Raw genomic sequence first — 18,796 nt, forward strand, 5'->3', positions numbered from 1 at the left:
TAGCTTTATGTCAACTTGACACAGGGTAGAATCATTTGGGAATAGGCGACTTCAGCTAAGAAAACACCCCCACGAGACTGAACTGTGGGCAAGCCCGTGGGTCATCTTCTCGACTGGATGATGGATGTGGGTGGGCCTAGCTCACGGTGGGCGGTGCCACCCATGGACTGCTGGGTGAACACTCCTCCAAGGCCTTACCCTCAGATTCCTGCACTCTGATTTTCAGGACAATGGACTACATGTAACTCTAAGGAGTAAATTCTCTCCTCCCCAAGCTGCCGTTGCTCAGAGTCTCACCCAGCAGTGAAGACCCTAAGACAGCACAGGTGCAGCCACGTAAGCCCGGTGCCTGCCTGGGTCACACGGAACTCTCCCAGACACCTAGCAGAGCTGGCATAATTACTCCGGAGCCCAGGTGAGACCGAATTTGAGGATTTGAGGAAGAGGATTAATTTGCAAGTGAAGAAATTTCGCTGCTAAGGGGAGGCCTAAGACCAGAGCCCAGCAACTCTCCCCAGCCCAGCTGTCTGGCAGCCTGTAAGTCTCCATGTGGGCACTTTCATTTAATCCTCCCCCAAACTGAGCTAGCTAGTCTCTGTGGCTTAAAGAGGAGTCAGGAGAGGTCTGCAGAGCTAACCAGCCCTTCCAGTGACAGCCCCCACTAGTTACCAGAGCAAGCTCTCCCTTGCTCCGGGTCCTACATGTCATTTCCACTAAACCAGTCTTCAAGGCTCTGGCGTAGACGAACATTTGAAAATGTAAAGACTGTGTACAGTCAGCTTCAAGCTCGAGGAGCGGATTGGAATTAAATTTGGATGGTTTATCCACCAAAAAGAAAGGATGAAGACACCTCTCTTCTGTAACATGTAAGGGCCTACTTGTTGGGGGTTTCTGCCGAAGATCACCACGCTCACGGCTAGATATTCTCCAGGCAGCAGCATAAATACATCAGGAATGGCCACTACGGAAGCCACAAGCGGAGAACCACCCAGCATATAAAAAGGCTCTTAGGCCCTAACGAGGGTGAAGGGCATCGACTATGACCACTTCCAGTTTCTGCACTGGCCTGGCACAGTACTGGAAAATAACCAGCACGGATAATATGCTCATCTCCGTGGCTCCGCGGGCAAGCCGGAAGCCCGCTGGGAACACTGCCAGTGCCGACGTGGTCCCCACCGCACTCCCGGAACAGTTTTATATTTGTTGTTACTGTGGGTTAAGATTTTCCCAAAGAGGACTGGAGAGATGACTCAGCGGTTAAGAGCACTGACTGCTCTTCCAGAGGACCCAGGTTCAATTCCCGGGACCCACATGGCAGCTCAGAGCTGCCTGTAACTCCCATTCCAGGGGACCCAGCGTCCTCACAGAGATGTGCATGCAGGAAAAACACCAATGTACATAAAATAAAAATAATTTTTTAAAAAGGAAAAAAAAGATTTTCCAAAAAAAATTCTAAGGAAATGTAAAATATGTAGCCCAAACTGGGCACGCCTTCCACCCTAGCACCTGGACAGAGGCAGGAGGATCTCTGTGAGTTCCAGGACAGCCTGGGTTGTACAGTGAAACTCTGTCTCAAACAAAACAAACAAACAAAAATGTAGCCCATTCCTCCTTGCTGTTCTTTCCAGTTGACAACTAGTCAGCCAATGGCCACAGCTGCCAGGGAATGAGGTAGCCTCATCTACAATTCGTGGTAACTGCCCAGAGGCCTTCAAAGTACATAAAATTATTCCTGAGAAGACAGGTTAAAGGTCATTGCCTCCTCCATAGACACCAACTCCTTCTGTCCCGTATAAAGAAAAAGGCACGGGATTTGCGGCTAACTCGGCTTCTCTCCCCGCACAGCTTAGACATCTCCAGGTTATTTCCCACCGCTAACACGATGCCAGCACTGCAGAAACAGTTGCCGCTGCGTTATCAAAGTAATACTAGTGAGGAAAAAATTTCTATGCAGATTCAGTAGCGATTGTAGCTGGTTGGCTGAATCCAGAGACAGAGACCATGCGGGTTCAGAGGGGTGTGGTAAGAACTGAACGGCCCCGGTGTGGTGGCACATGCAGGAATCCCAGCACTCAGGAAGAGCTAGCCTCGGCTACATAGCAAGAGCCTGCCTTTAAAAAACAGGAAAAAACTAAAGGAATAGCTGAGGGGTAGCAAGCACCAGGCTTTGCTTTTGATCCCCAACGCTGCAAATGAGCACCCGACTAACGGTGTGGGGTGACTGAGCAGGGACGGGAGGTGCAGAGCATTCCAGCAGGCTTCGGGCTCTGCTCCCTGGTCTACCCCAGGGCCTTGGGGCTTGTTCACCCTCCCAGGTCTGTCTCACTTCCTGCTAGATGGCCAGTCTGTCACATCTGAAGAGCTCCTGACCTAGCAGCAACAGGTCCGCAAAGATCTAATCTGATGCTGTTCTCTCTAGTAAGACCAAAGGAGGGACATGGCTCCATCTACAGGATCAAGGAAGCCAATGGCCCCAGACCACGGGCTGCACATAAACATACTGCATGTGTATCCTGGGGCCTTCAGCTGGGTGGGATCCCAAGGAAAAGAAGTGAAGGGGCAAAGAGAGGGGTTGTTAGTCAATTCCCAAGGGCAGCCTTGATGACACCAGCTAGAGCCCGCCCTTAGGCCCCCTGGAACCAGGAGCCCAAGGCACTGAGAGGAACATCAAAGGAGCCATGTCCTCAGGACAACCCACACAGGACCACAGAGGAACTCAGAAAGGTTATCTTTACTTCTCAGAGATTAAACCAAGGAAAGAGCAGAAAGCATTAAGAGAGTTGTGGTCCGTGACCTACAAGACCCTTTCTGGGCCGAGCATATCATTGTTCAAAGATCAACTGGACAGCAAATCCTGGGAAAGCAGAGCACTTCTGAGCAGGGTTTAAAAAATAATGTGGGGAGAGGGGTTACTTGATCTAATCATATAGGCGTGTGCCTGGGGGCGGGGCACGGACACAGGGACTCAGTGAAGAAGGAGCTGTCTCCATCTCAGGGTGCACGTTACCTCTGGGTAGTCCAGGTTGAACGCGCCTGACAAATTCAGCTGCTTCAAGACAGGGAAGGGAAATGACACCGATTTCAGGTAGGGTCCAGACTGGAGAAGGACCCTTACCTTGGCAAGACTTCCAGGTTGTTTAAGCCTTTGAGAGACTCTTGTCTGCCAACCTGGGGAAGAATCCCTCCAAATACATGCACAGCCCTGCAGGAGGGAGGGAAGGAAAGAGGTGGGAAGGAAAAGGGCAAAGACGGGGTTAAGCCGTGGCGTGGCAGGCGTGGTACAGTCTGTAAGCAGGACTCTCACTTCGGGGCAGGACAGGGAAGGGCAGAGGCATCCGCCCGTGAATAATGCATGGTTATTGCTATCGGGAGCCAGGGAGGAGTTGAGGCCACACCCCAGAGCGGCTGCTGGGCAGGTTACAAGTCATCTCTGTCTGAGGCCACAGGGAGAGGTCTGCCATCCCAACGCTACGCTCGCCCCTGGCGTTTCAGCCAGTGTGCCCAAAGAGCACAATTTGGGTCAACCTCGCTTCCTGGGTGGGGCCACATTTCCAGACCGGTTTCTCACCGGTGAGACACACCCACTTCACAGACACAGACAACCTGGACCCAAGGTGTGTTCCGATAGGCTCATGAGTCAGACTTTTCCAAAGATGGACCCCTACAGGTCTGACAGAGGGTCCGCGAACAGCTTCTGTTTGTCTGGTTAACTCTGAAGCTACACCAAAGTTTAAATTACAAAGCCACTGGACAACAAAAGCTCAAACCATAATGAACAAATACGAGTGGCTTCAAAAGGGTAAAAATAGAGATGCACAATCACTACCTCTGTTTTAGCTTAGCGACAGAATGTGAATTATGGTTTAGACATACTTAGGTCTGAAATCATGGCTCTGCCACACCCTAGCTGTGTGGCCAAAGGTAAGTTATGTAACCTCTCTGAGCCCTGGCTTTCTCATCTCTGTGAAATGTGCAGAAACAATACCTACTTCATACAACTGAGAGGGCACAGTGCCGGCCATCACTGGACAATTATTTATTAGTGCCCACTGGCGCCAAGCTCCGGGCCAAGCGCACTTCAAGCTGTGAGAGGCAGTTGTGATCGCCACCTCTTCCCAGCCAGCAGCCTGCTCAAGTTTGCCTTGCTCCCTGTGCCCCACCCACACCTGCCTGTTTGACTGTCATTTGGCTTGGCACCACAGGCCTCTAAGATACAAGGTGGCACTAGGGAAAGAGGTCATGGCAGAGGGCTTGTGTGAGACACCTGAGGTCTTGGGGAAAAGCTCAGCGGGGAAACTGCTCTCCAGGCGAGCCTGAAGACCCGAGGTCTGATCTAGCGCCCTGAGAAAGCTGGGCATGGCGACACACACCTGAGCTCCTTTGGTGAGATGGAGACATTGCAGGGCAGCTACTCGGGAGTGTGCAGCAGCAATCAACAGAGACCTGTCTCAAAACCACTCAAGGGAGGTCTCTATCCTCCCCCGCTTTGGGAGTGCTCCGATGCCCACACGCACACACACAAATATTAATTAAACAAAAATTAGAAGAGGAAAGAAAGATAAAGAAGCTACAGACATTCTTCCAGGGGTGCTAAGAGGAAGAAAGAACAAAAACAAAAAAAAAATCAAATTTTCCACAGAGTAAGGAAGGTGGACCACCAGTGCGTGCTGTGGCCCCCTTCCTCGCGGCTCTGGCACCCGATGAGGTCTGGGTCCACCCTGCAGCATCAGAGGGTAACCTGACCAGGCCGACAAGCGCTCTCTCTGCACACTAGACTGAAATCATGAATTACTGCTTTGCATTTCACCCCCAGTTTTGAAAGCAGGCTACCCAGCGGCGTCCATCCTCAAACAGCACAGTTCCTGGACAGTGCGCTCTGGCTGCCAGTTACGGTGAGCCGAGTCCAGGTCCTGACTCCTAGAAACATATTCCCGCCAGGCGGGGCTCCAGTAAGGAAGCGGAACAATGCATCATGGGGCGTGGTGGTCAATTTCAATTGTCAGCTTGGATAAGGAACAGGGCGAGCATGACTAGGCACACTGTGTTATAATGGTGCTTGCAGAGGGTCAGTGGAGGGGAGCACACTGTGTTATAATGGTGCTTGCAGAGGGTCAGTGGAGGGGAGGATGCCCACCCTGACTCTGGGCAGCACAATCCCATTGAGCCGAGGTCCTGGACCGGGTGACGGGCCAGCTAGGCACTGCTCCCCACTTCTCTGTTTCCTGGTGGGCACCACAGACCAAGCGACCCTAGCTGGCTGTCATGCCTCCCTTGCCATGTGAACTTGGTGGGAAATAAGCCCTTCCTCCCCTTTAAGTTCACAGGAGCCAAAATTGAGAAGCCCACTCTCTGGAGAGCCCCTCCTGATGCATGCAGTATGCAGGCGAGAGGGAAGTTCTCATTGGCTGTGGTGGCGCTGGCCTTTTAACCCCAGCATGCGGAAGACAGAGCAGAGAGAGGCGGGTGGAGCTGTGAGTTCCAGTACAGTCTATGCTACACTGAAACCCAGTATTCCCAGTGTCACCCCCAACCCCCAAAGAAACAAGTTCTCCGGGAGCAGAACAAGCAGAGGCAGGGCTGATGTGTTTAAAAGTTCTTTTTTCTAGGAGGTGAAAGGTCCCAGACAGGACCCCATATCCCAGGCTAGCTGCAGACTTGCTATGTATGTGGCTGAGAAAATCCTCCTGCCTCCACGTCTAGTGCTGGGGTTACAGGCACACCTCACGACCCCGAGTTGACTGAAAACGTGTTGTGAGTTACATGCTCCGGAACTGGGCTCTCAAGTATGACAAGCAGTAGAGAACCTTGGCGGGAAGTCTTTTTAGGTGTGTGCGACATGGAGACCCTGGTACGGGAGGAACACAGAAGGGGCTGTCACACAAAGCTAACATATAAGAAGGGCAGGACGGCCCGAGTCTGTATTTACATCAGCTGCCCGGCTAACACTCCTCACTAAGACACCGAGGAGGCAGAGCACAAAAGTCTGTCCAAGGATCAACTTTTCAATGCATGCCGTAACTATCCAGCAGCCTGTCGTGTTCCGGCCAACCGCAAGCCAGGAGTCGCATGGAGCTTTGGAGACTGGCACAAGGAAAGGAACCGCGGGGCTTTGAAGGGCTGCAGCAGGCAGTACAGAGCTAAGCAATACAGACATGGGTGCAAACAAAGGACGAGGCAAGAGCACCAGGAAAACAATATGAACGGGTGTGTAAGTGTAAAGACGCGGGAAAACAATGTGAACAAGTGTGTAAGTGTAAAGACGCGGGAAAACAATGTGAACGGGTGTGTAAGTGTAAAGACGCGGGAAAACAATGTGAACGGGTGTGTAAGTGTAAAGACGCGGGAAAACAATGTGAACGGGTGTGTAAGTGTAAAGACGCGGGAAAACAATGTGAACGGGTGTGTAAGTGTAAAGACGCGGGAAAACAATGTGAACGGGTGTGTAAGTGTAAAGACGCGGGAAAACAATGTGAACGGGTGTGTAAGTGTAAAGACGCGGAAAAACAATGTGAACGGGTGTGTAAGTGTAAAGACGCGGGAAAACAATGTGAACAGGTGTGTAAGTGTAAAGACACAGGAAAACAATGTGAACGGATGTGTAAGTGTAAAGACGTGGGAAAACAAGCAGACACAACTGTAAGACTCAGAAGAGCAGTTCCTGGCATGCTCGGTGCTGACCTATGGCCCTAGAGAACAGCTGATGGGGCTGGAGAGATGGCTCAGTGGTTAAGAGCACTGGCTGGATGCTCTTCCAGAGGATCCAGGTTCAATTCCCAGCACCTGCAGAACAGCTCACCCCTGTCTGTAACTCCAGGTGCAGGGGATTGACACACAGACACACGTGCAGGCAAAATACCAATGCACATAAAATAAAAATAGATAAATCACTTAATAAAAAGTAATAATAAAAAAAGAACACGGCTTCTGTGTTCTCAAGGCCCCATTGCTGCAAACCCACGGGTGTCATGTTCAGAGATTCGGTGCCTCTCTTGTGTGTGGTTCCGGCCCCTCTGGGACTGCTGCCCTGCGGACACGACGGAGAGCTGTTGCTGTTTCCAGTCCTGTGAGGACTCAGGAGTCTATCTTGCCTGAGTTCAGCTTGTAGGCAGGTAACTCTCCTCTGTACCTGTGTGCTCTCCTGGTCAACCCCGACCTAGTTGTCCCTGCAGGGACAGCTGTGCCCCCCCCCCCCCCTTCCTCAGCTGACAGAGGTGCGGGCCTCTAGTAGTAGCAGAGGAAGCCACGTGACCTGTGTCTCCTCTCACCCATACAAATCTTCTAAGATGCCCAGTGGCCTTCGGAACACTATAGGCTCTGGGAAGCCCTGCAGATAAAATGTCAAAATACCCAGCCCAGAGGAGACTTTTAACAATGTTATGAACATGCTATAGTGCTCATTTATTGTGACCCGGTGAGTACTGTAAGCAGGGACGTATTTTTTTTGTTCCTTCATTACACAGCCCAGGCTGGCTTCAAACTTGCCTGAGTGCTGTGGTGACGGTGTGTGTGATAGTCTTGTGTCTATTATCTGGGGGCTACCATACACCTGAAACACATCTGTCATTCCTGGTCATTTGAAGCATCCTACGGCTACTGATTAACAGTCAAAATGATACCAGGAGAGAACACTGGTGGCTATTTTAAACTATTCATTAAAAAATTAAAATTAAACAAACTACAAAAACAAAACCACAGCAACTTTCTAAGGATGGGTGTGCAGCCGTCTCCTCTTAAGTGCCGCAGAAGAGAAACAAGAAGAGGTGTGCTCTGACCACCAACTCAGCCCCTGTCTGTCACCACCCAGTGCCACCCTGGCGGTCCCCTGCTCCCCCCACCCAGGAAGCTATCTTCACCACAGCAGCCCATGGGTGCGGCCTGCGCTACAAACATACAGGTCCAGCATCCTCGGTACCTTCTAAGGCTTCTAGCAACCCTACTGTGTTTTTAAATCTTCCACTAGCTGGGTCCTGAACAGAGGCAGGCCCTGTCCTCCACACAACAGACGTGGTCATGACTCTGGCTGCAAGCCTGCATTTGCAATCTATCCTCCTGCGTGTCTTGTCAAGCCGTGTGATGTTCTCACAATCTATAGAACCGCAAGCGCATACAAGGTCTTTACAGCATCAGACGCAATGTTTTACATGTCCCCGCTATCCCTCTGCAGCATCAAGGAGCATGAGGCCTTCAAAGCGTGCCCCCTTAAGTATGCTGGCACAGCCGGGCTGCGAAAGCGGGTCCCGGCCCAACACGTTAGTGAGACTGACTGCAGTTGTGGTACACATTAAAAGGCTTCACTTGGGCTCCATGACCTCACCCTTTTAAAGCCCTGGTTCCCACTGCACCAATACCCTATATGGTTGTGCTTTTAAAACTGGGTCTCGTGCCAATCGTCAAACAGCCACTCGCTCGTTTGTCTGGAGCCAGAAAACAAACTTGGAGGTGGACCTGTGGCTCCAGGAGTGCCCCAGCCGAGGTTCCAACCTCAAAGCGTACCAGATGACACTCAGCCTTAGAAGGCCCCGTTGAAACGTTTCTAAGGGAGCCGACTAGACGGTTTCATTTTGGAACGGCGACACAATTCGTGGTCGATTTAACTTTGATCATTTTGGGTGAACAAATCAAGAGGGGAGAAACCTGGCTACACTCACTGCCTGAGCAACAGGCAAAGGAAGGAGGCGGCAGGTGACGTCAGCGCTCAGGCAAAGGCCAGAGGCTTTCATAACATGCCAACTCCAGGCCTCCGTCTCCTTGATGACTGGCAGCCCTGAACTATGGTCTCTATCACCCCCTGCATTATCTAACACTCTATTTGACCTGCCTGCAATGCTCCCCTAATCAAGTACTATAAAGTAAGTGTGCTGGAGATTAGGAAAATTAACTAAGAAAATGAAGACAAGAGGATGCCTGAAGCCAGGAAGGAAGTGAGCCACACAAAGCCGTGGCAACACACCTGTTGGCCCAGATTCCGGATTAAGGTTCTCTGGTGCACTCTGGAGTCATCCAGTGGCCACACACCACCAGCTAACGGCAATTACTACCAGGGCTCAGGAGCCGGCTCAGTGCCCGCCCCCACGACAGCCCCAGGAGACTGGAAGCTTTGGTGGGTCAGAGTCTGGAGGTCGTGTCTCATGTTGTCACAGCCCCCATGGAACTTTTGAAACTCTGTGGTTAAGGGGAGGCTCTGGGGAAAGGGAATCGAACAGGCTGGTTTGGAGGCTGGCCAGAAAGGAATGCTGTGACCTGAAAGGCAGGTGGGGCCTGGCTGGGAAACCCCGAAGGTGGCAGCTACTCCACCACCAGCAGGAATCCAAAGTCACCAGAGGTGGGCAGACAAAATGTGTGACAACTTTGTCAGGTGACGCCTGGTTTAAAGAGAAAAACAAAAAAAGTTTTAATAAAATCAGAAATTGGGGTTAGAGAGGTTGTTCGGTGGTGACCTGGATTCGGTTCCCACCCACCAACATGAGGGCTCATAACCATCTGTAACTCCAGTTCCAGGGGATCTGACGCCCTCTTCTGGCCTCCGAGGGCACCGCATGCTCAGGGAGCAGATGTAAAATGATCTGCACCAGGCTTATAGGACGTCTTTCCTTCTCCTGTTACAAGTGTAAGTTCCCACCATATGAAAGCCTAGATAATGAGTTTTTAGGTCACCAAACTATAAATGCAGACGCTCAGAACAACAGGGAGACAGTGTCCGACAGGCCACTCTGAACTCCAGGGCGGCTTGGATTTACATACGGTGCTGTAGTCTCACTAACATGCCCACCTAAGAATTCTCAGCACTTGCTTGATCTTGTACAGCCCAGGTCCACCGCACCAAAAAGAATGAGTCATGCTGGGGACGAACCCAGGGCCTAGCAGATGCTAAGAAACACTCTTCCGGCGAGCTTGCATCTTAGTACTTTCTTTTACACACAGACAAAAGTCCAAAGAGGCCATAGGGAGGTTTAGGTTAAACTGTTTATCCCTCTTGTTCCCATAAATTCAGAATATTCCTCCATAGCAGCCTACATGCCTCCCAAGGTGGCTCTTTTGATAAGTCAGCTCCTAACCTATAAAAGGCATGCCTCAAGTAGTACATGATTCCTTCTGCTCAGAGCAAAAGACAAAGATGTCCCCTTTGGTGTGCCGTATCTCAGAAAACGCTGCTGCCCGCAGAACGTGGGCCATGGAGTTCACCTGGAAGCCGCTGAGCCTCTGCAGTGTTGTTTTGAGCATGCGGCTCCGCAGCTGGCTTTGCAGCCCAAGAAATCATCTCTTCCTCTTGGCCAGAAGGGCAAAGTACTGTTGATGACGGAATATAATCCGAGAGCAAAGAGCCAGGAGACTGGCACCTGTGGGGGCTGGGCAGCGTGCGTGCCCAGTCATCCTGCATAGGAATCGTCTTCTTGTCTCCTGCTCTGTGGCAGCTGTGAGGAGAAATGTGAGAGACCCAGAGGCTGGGGTCACACAGGCAACGTTCACAGAAGGACCAAGGAGTGCCAGTGTTGCCCCAAAGGCTCTGGCCTAAAGCGAAAGAGGACTCCTAACACCCAGAAAGAATAAAGGTCATCTCCATTCCACACACAGAAGGAATGGGGGGACATCTCCATTCCTCGCCCCTATTTTGCTACCCTTCTCTAGTGTGCTGGCTGGCCTACCTCAACCTGACACAAGCTGGAGTCATCTGAAAGGCGGGAACCCCAACTGAGAAAGGGGCTCCACAAAATCCAGCTGAGGGGCATTTCTTAGTTAGTGATTGATGGGGAAGGGCCCAGCCAGGGGGAGAGATGCTGCTGCTGGGCTGGTGGTCCTGGGTTCTGTAAGAAAGCAGGCTGGACAAGCCAGTAAGCAGCTTCCCTCCGTGGCTCTGCATCAGCTCCCACTTCCAGGTTCCTGCCCTGTCTGAGTTCCTGCCCTGACTTCCTTTGATGATGAACTGTGGTGTGGTAGTATAAGCCAAACAAACCCTTTCTTCCCCAACTTGCTTTTTGATCATGGTGTTTAGTCACAGCAATGGAAACCTTAAATAAGACATAGTCTCCAGAGTTGAGGTTAGCCACCCAATGGATTGGTAGCCTCCCCCCTCCCCGTGTCAATCTCCTCACAATTACCTTCCAGGCACTATCTCACGCCCTTCACAATCAGATAGAGAGCAGCTGAGCAGCTGAGACCCTGTGCTCAGCGCAGAGACCTGCTCGTGGTTTTTGGAGCCTGAGTTATTTTTGCCAAAGTACTCAACTGAGTGTGTGGTGATCTGAGCGCGTGATAATGCTATATACCTGGCAACTAGAGAAGTCATACCTGGCCATGACCAAAGAGCTCATTCAAAGACTGGAGAACCATTTCCAGCATTAAGAAAATGGCGAGAAAGCTGGGAGAAGTGACAGCTGGATCTCTGAGTTCAAGGTCTACAGAGTGACTTCCGGGACAGTCAGAGCTACACATGGAACCTGTTTTGAAAAACAAGGAAAGAAATAAAGAAAGGAAAAAAGGAGAGAAAGAAAAGAGAGAAGGGAAGGAAGGAAGGAAGGAAAAAAGGAAGGAAGGAGAAAGAAGGAAGGAGAGAAGGAAGGAAGGAAGGAAGGAGAGAGAAGGAAGGAAGGAGAGAGAAGGAAGGAAGGAGAGAGAAGGAAGGAAGGAGGGAAAAAAGGAAGGAAGGAGAGAGAAGGAAGGAGGGAAGGAAGGAAGGAGAGAAGGAAGGAGAGAGAGAGAAGGAAGGAAGGAGGGAAGGAAGGAAGGAAAAAAGGAAGGAAGGAGAGAGAAGGAAGGAAGGAGAGAGAGAGAAGGAAGGAGGGAAGGAAGGAGGAGAGAGAGAGAAAGAAGGAAGGAGGGAAGGAAGGAGAGAGAGAGAAGGAAGGAAGGAAGGAAGGAGAAAATGGCTAGATACTGTCATACCCTAAAAAGCACCATCCTGCTCATGGAAGGGTTTCTAAATGAAAGGAAAACCAGAGAAGACACTCTACCAAGTACGAACTCTGCAAAGAAAGCCAGCCTAGTGGACAGAGGGCTTGCCTAGCACGCAGGTAGCCCTGGGTTCAATCCCTCAAGACTCATAAGCTGGACGTGGTGGTGCATCCTTCAATCCCAGCACTCAAGGCACAGCCAGAAGCAGGAGCTCAGTGTTATCCTTGGCGACTTGGCAAGTTTCAGACCAGCCTGGGAGACCTAGCAGAAGTGCCTAAATATGGAAGTATGCCAGAAAGTTGAGTGTTTGCCCTCTATCTGGGGAGATCTGGAGAGGAGCCTCCCTCCCTTCCTCCTCTTTTTCTGTGGAAAAAAGAAACATTAAAAAAATTACAAACACTTCAAAAACCTTCTTCAGAGTCTGGATGACTTAGTCGGAGAAGAAAAAGTGAACCATGGGGTTAGTGGGGGACTTTTTACGTATAAAAAATAAATATCCCTGGAAACAAAAATAATCATAACACAACTGAGCACTTTACCAGTAAAACTGAGTTCACTTTCATATGCCAACTGCCCCCCAAAAGAAACAGAGGCACTAGCCAGGCAAGGCTGACAGCCAGCTGCATATGGAGACCGCAGGAACAAGGAGCCAGAGACAGCAAACAGAATTCTCTGGTAAAGAGACATCACCATGACAGGGGATTAAAAACAGCTTATCAGCTTCTAAACACACGTGTGCGCACACAGAGAAGTCAGGTAGAGAGACATCACCGTGTCAGTGAAATAACCGTTCCATCAGCTTCTACACACACACACACACACACACACACACACACACAATCTCAGGTAGGTAGAGAGACGCCACCATGTCAGTGAATTAAAACAGCATCAGCCTCTAAACACACACACACACACACACACACACACACACACACACTCTGATGCACTCAAACATTCACACAAAAACACACATTCACACATGCATGCACACACACGCATACACACACACTAGTACTGCTAAAAAACAATAGTTGGCTCCTGAAGTCACACAACTGAGCAATTTACAAATAAAGGCTGCCCAGAGCTGCCCGAGAATGGGGCTGCCTGTTTGTTTTTATTAGTGTTTGTCTGTAAGTGACACCGTCTTTGCAGGGGTGAGGCTCTTCCACGCTGAGGTTTCATTCGCCCTCCTGCTCCATTTCCTCCTGCAGTGGTGTGCACAGGAAGCTCACAGTCCAGGGGAAGCCAGCTCTACCTCGCCTCAGCTCAGGGGGACAGCAGCTGGCCCTCCCCCACCGCCCAGAGGGTCAGCCTACAGGAGCAGGGGAGTGCTAAACCCTGGCTGGGTGGGAGGTATGGATGTCCCGGAAGGACTGTGTGCATGGGCAGGCACCTTCAAGCTGCCCTTCTCTCCATGCTGAAGACCCAATGGGAAGCGGGCGGCGGCCAACACCAGAAGACGGTCAGCAAAGCCACAAACAGGATATTCTGCGAGGCATTGCCTGAGCAAGTGTCCCCGAGGGCACAGGATGCTTCACTGTGGAAGCGAAGGAAACGATAGGCCAGGGACCGCATGGAGTTTCACTCATCCGGGGCCACACTCCTTCCGCAAGGATGTCAAGGTTCTGTCTTCCTGCCTTTTCAGCGTCAAGTCAATTTCCTCCCCGGGGAACAAGTCCACGGGGTCCTCTAACAGGCAAACACAAGTACGCTTTTTAAAGAGGCACTTCAGAATGTCCTGTAAATCAGGTATTAGGATGAAAGACATTTGTCCCCCAGGGTCACCTACCTACAAAGTCAACTCCAGGTAAGGCTGAGTAGGTCTAGGGAATACATAATGCACAGAATTCTTTCTCTTTAAAACTTTACTTGCTTAGGAACACTTTCCTTTCCCTTCCGAATTATCAAAGCAGTAACGGCTACATACCACCCTACTGTGCACAACCCTCCAGTCAGAGCGTGAACACAGCATGAGCCGTGGACCGGTGCAGAGAGAAACACACTAGGTGTCACTACGTGACATCTGCACTACGGATGCTTCGGAAGTGAGGTGCCAAGCAGAGGTCCAGGCCACTCATGGTACACTGTAACCTACCCACAAATCCCCGCGGGAGGACATCTGTCCCCACCATACAGATGCGCAAACAAAAGCTGATGTCACAGGTGAAGACTACAACCATGAAGCCTGCTGACTCCAAAACCACGCCCTTCTACCAACTGGCCTCTAAAAGCCGAGGAAAACAAAACAAAACAATCCGTTGCCAGCTAACCATGTGGCACGGGAAAACACTGCCTCACCACGCGTGATTGTCATCCCGCCCCCTCCCCCACCCCGTTGCTGAGCAGGATCGAACCTAGGACCTTGTGCATACTCTAGCAGGCAGGCAGGCACTCTACCGCTAAGCTACATCCCCAGCCACTTGTCCAGAGACAAACTGTGCTCGTCATGTCAACGTCATCTGTTATCAGATATGAAGATAACCGGGGCTCCTGTCTTCTCAACCGGTTACGGGCACAGGCGGGGACGTGGTATAAAATGTGGTCCTCTTTAAATACCCAGCGTTTGGAAAATGGAATTTATAAGACAGAAGTTCTATTAAAATACAAGTTAAGAGCCCAGTCCCCAAAAGAAATATATGGACATGGAGAAACAACTGAAACGTGGCGAGCCTAGAAATCGACCAGTGAAAACTGTTGACCTGGCATGACCACTGCACAGATGCCATCTTAGAAACAAAAGTAAGGGCTGGAGAGATGGCTCAGAGGTTAAGAGCATTGCCTGCTCTTCCAAAGGTCCTGAGTTCAATTCCCGGCAACCACACGGTGGCTCACAACCATCTGTAATGGGGTCTGGTGCCCTCTTCTGGCCTGCAGACATATACACAGACAGAATATTGTATGCATAATAAATAAATAAATTTTTTTTTAAAAAAAAAGAGGAGAAAGAAACAAAAATAAGCCTTAGAAGTAGCCAGTGTAGCTAGGCATGCAGGCACATACCTTTAATCCCATATTCAAGAGGCAGAAGCAGGAGGATCTCTGAGTTCAAGGCCAGCCTGGTCTACAAAGCGAGTTCCAGGACAGTCAGGACTACACAGAGAAACCCTATCTTGGAAGAGAAAGGGGAAGAGAATAAAAAAACCAGTGCACAATTGAGGCAGACAGCAAACCCCTGCTCTGAGCGGCCGCACCTGACTTCCTAAGCAGCGGTGAGTCCCAATACGAGTAACCCCGCGGGGCCACGGAGCTTCCAGCTACGTTCCCTTCCCACCTTCAATTGCTTGATTTTCGTGTGAGAAAGCAAATCTCTGTGCAGATACCACCAACAAATAATATCTTGCTTCCTGCCGCGTAGTTAATGGACCGACTTTGGCCCCTGACAAACATTGACTCGGCACAAATCCTTTAGCAAATAGTTGTCTTAGGTACAGACACACAACAGTGAAGCCGCATGGGTTCAGCCTCAGGGCCCAAGTGGGACACAGAAGTGGCAGGGAGGGAGTGAGGGCAGCTACCATAGGAAGGACAGCAGGAAAGGCCCCATGTGGGGAGGGCACCTCCATAAGTTGCCACGTGCAGTCACTGGTTGGCTTCTTTATCAAACATGTCACCCGGCACACAGAAACCCAGAGGGGGGCCAGAACAGCTAATGGAGGGCTCTGGAGAACCAGAACACAGCCCAAATGGGCTAACTTTAGATAAAGAAAAAAATACTTAGCATGCTGCTAGAGGGTGCTTTTAGAGTTTGTTCCAGTTAGCCATCACCAAACCCAATAGTTCAAAGTAAAAAGGCAAAGAAAGCTACTCCGTATCTGTAGTGCTGGGGGTACAAGCCAATGTTAAGGTAGGGAGGGAGGGAGGGAGGGAGGGAAATTAAAGGGGAAAAAATAAACAATCTGCCTGCCGAGCTAGAGCCAGTCCGTGCCAAGACCAGAACTATTTGCTCTGGGCGGGGGCGGGGTTGCGGCGGCCCTTTCTCACTGTTTATCTTGAAGAAACATCGAGTGATGTAAAACACACACGAGCAGCAGCAATCAATTAAGCAGACCGGTGGCACCTACGAACAGGCTTAAACATTCCCTAACTGGGGCAGGCCTGGGCTTCCCTTGCCGACCAAAGCGAAGGCCGAAGCAAATTCCAGAGTTCAGCTTCTGCTCTCTGAAAAAGACACCAGCCTTGGAGATTTAGGCTGAACTGCCCAGAGTCCGACCAGAACTGGAGACCACTTCATCACCAAGCCAGCTTCACTTCCCAGAGAGCCTGCCCCTCGTCCTCGGCTCCCGCTAGCTGGGGAGCCTGAGAGAACATCACTGCCTATCTTCAAATGGCCAGTGTTGTTCCATGACATATACCAGTCATGTTTCCTTCCCACTATGCCACAGAGATAAGTGAGTACCCCAAGCTATGTAAGGTGCTTTGGGAAGACAGAGACAGCCCCAGCCCACCCTCTTTCTAACAAATTCAAAGAATGAATTAAGCCTTGATACAATGTGAAAAAGTAATCTTGCTTCATATAACTCAATGTAACCACTGCCAAGTAACTGAAGTAGTAGGGATCCCAAAGGTCTCCTGCTAGGTGGCTCCCCACTGGTTCCAGCTTTTGGGGAGACAATGACATTAGCATCAGAAATCCCAAAGAGACACTGGCATGAATCATCTCCACTCAGGCCTGTTCAGTGGGCAGGGGATGCCTGGTGACCAAATAGGGACTTCTTCCCAGTAAAACTGAGATTATGAAGTGGATCCCCACTCCTCTGGAAACTAAGAACAATCAACAGCAATTCAGCCATTTTCTTGGTAAACAAAGCCACTGAGAGGAAAGCAAAGTTAGAAACCTGCACATCTTCAGGAGGCTAGGAATGCGAACACACCAGTCAGTCTGTATTCTGGGGCCCTGAGGACAAGCAGCTGAAGCTTGACCTTCTGCCTCGAAAGCGAATCCTCTTAGAAAGAAAAGCTCTCAAGGCAGTAAGTAACCTGCAGGCTGCTGCAGAGACCTTCCCACTCAGGCTACAGCGACCAAGGAAAAGCAACCGCGACAGCAGTCGCTCCCTCTAAACCTGGTTTCTTTTTTCTTTCTTTTGTTTTTTGAGACGGTTTCTCTGGCTGTCCTGGAACTCACTCTGTAGACCAGGCTGCCCTCAGACTCACAGAGATCCTCCTGCCTCTGCTGGGATTAAAGATGTGTGTCCCCTCCCTCATTCCCCCTCACCCCCAAACAGTCCTGGCTATCCTGGTATTCACTATATAGAACAGGCTGGACCCTAATTCACAGATACATGTACCTGTCGGTGCTGCCTGGAGCGCGAGGATTAAGGTGTGCACCACCGTGCCTAATTCTAACCCCAGTTTCTTGTGGTTGAAATGAACGTAATAAAATCCTATTCCCTCAGAGGGTCTTGTTAAAAGGAAGAGATAACCCACATGGCCTTCACCACCGGCACTTGTCAGGATTATTAATGTCAGTATTTCATAATGATAAATTCAAAATCTAGCCAGAAAAAAAATGTTTATAAACTGGGCCATCTCTGACCAGAGGCTCTCAAAATACTAAGATACTGCGGGCATGGTGGCAAAGCCCTAGAATGCCAGCACTTGAGGAGGCCGAGGCAGAGGATCAAAGTGAGTTCACGGCCAGCTGGAACTACACTGCAAAACTCTGTCCCTAGAAGACAACAAACCAAACCAAAACTGAGAGCAAACCATTTCTAATAAATGCTAAACTAGTCAGGTTCAATTTTAGCACCCACCCGAGGCTAAGCGCCCTCACGGGAGCCTATCTGAATCATCGCAAGAATGTCCTGAGCTGAGGGCGCGAAGGACTTCAAATATGAGAAAACCGTGGAGTTTTCAAGGGCGGGGATTCCACCCAGAAGCTTGCCGCTATCTCCTCGGGCCGACAAAGTACCATACCCCGAGGACTTCATACCTGTTCATTCTGAATCTTGGATTTCTTAAGTAGTGTGGGATAAGTAATATTTTTTTAATGGAGCCCTGTTAATAAAATGACTTAGTGACCACTGTCAGACTGAGATCGGATTCTACGCAGACAACTGAGACAACAAACAGCGGCGCTCAGGAAGTTCTCAAAGTGCTGTTTTCACCCATCACAGAACCCATGTTCCTAAAACTAAAAGGCACCCCACTAAGAAGCGGGTAAGAGCACATAGGCACACACCCCATAGGGTGAGCTCACATCCCTGAAACAATTTCTGGACTCTCTAAACCACAAATTCAGTCTCTGAACAAGAGATAGATGGAGAAAGGTACTAGAGCAGTGGTTCTCAACCTGTGGGCCACAACCCCCAAAAGACCCTTCCACAGGGGCCACCTATGACCACTGGAAAACACAGATATTTACATTACAATTCACAACAGTAGCAAACTTACAGTTATGAAGTATCAACAAAAATAACTTTATGGTTTGGGTCACCATGACACGACAAACTGTGTTAAAGGGTCACAGCGCTAGAAAGGTCAGGAACCCCTGGTCTACAGCCTGGGTTCTCCTCCAGCGAGCGCCACATCTCCGCTGAGTTTCTGACCGCCCTGCCTTCCTCTGTGTACAGAGACCTGAGGACTCTGAGGATGTGTCTGCCCTTGGCCCATATCCTAGGTAGGAGCAAGAGCTCTGTCAGAGATCTGTGTTTCCGGCTTCAAAGACAGTCCTCTTAAATGGCCACGGGGGCAGGGAGGGTGGAGGGAGGAGTGACAGTGTGTCAAGATGGAGGGGCTCGACAGCTGTGTGTGCTCACGAGTTTGGTACTTGTGTACCCACCGCGTCTACCACTGGACAGCGGCCCCTGGTTTGCAGTTAGAGCTCTGCTTTTTATGATGGGATGTGACAGAGCTGACGGCTACAACGGCTACAATTTATGGACTGCTCCACACTGCCCTAAGCTTCCTC

General features: G+C 50.4%; 1 protein-coding gene across 1 annotated transcript in view; it reads right to left on the bottom strand.

Moving 5' to 3' along the window:
• The window catches only part of Rassf3 (Ras association domain family member 3), a 61,111-nt gene that overhangs the window by 7,932 nt on the left and 34,383 nt on the right, over positions 1-18,796 (bottom strand). The gene's annotated exons all lie outside the window — the stretch shown is intronic.

The sequence above is a fragment of the Microtus oregoni genome, unplaced genomic scaffold (genome assembly GCF_018167655.1).
Source record: "Microtus oregoni isolate MIOR12 unplaced genomic scaffold, Mior012 000001F_ref0000356, whole genome shotgun sequence".
NCBI lineage: Eukaryota > Metazoa > Chordata > Mammalia > Rodentia > Cricetidae > Microtus > Microtus oregoni.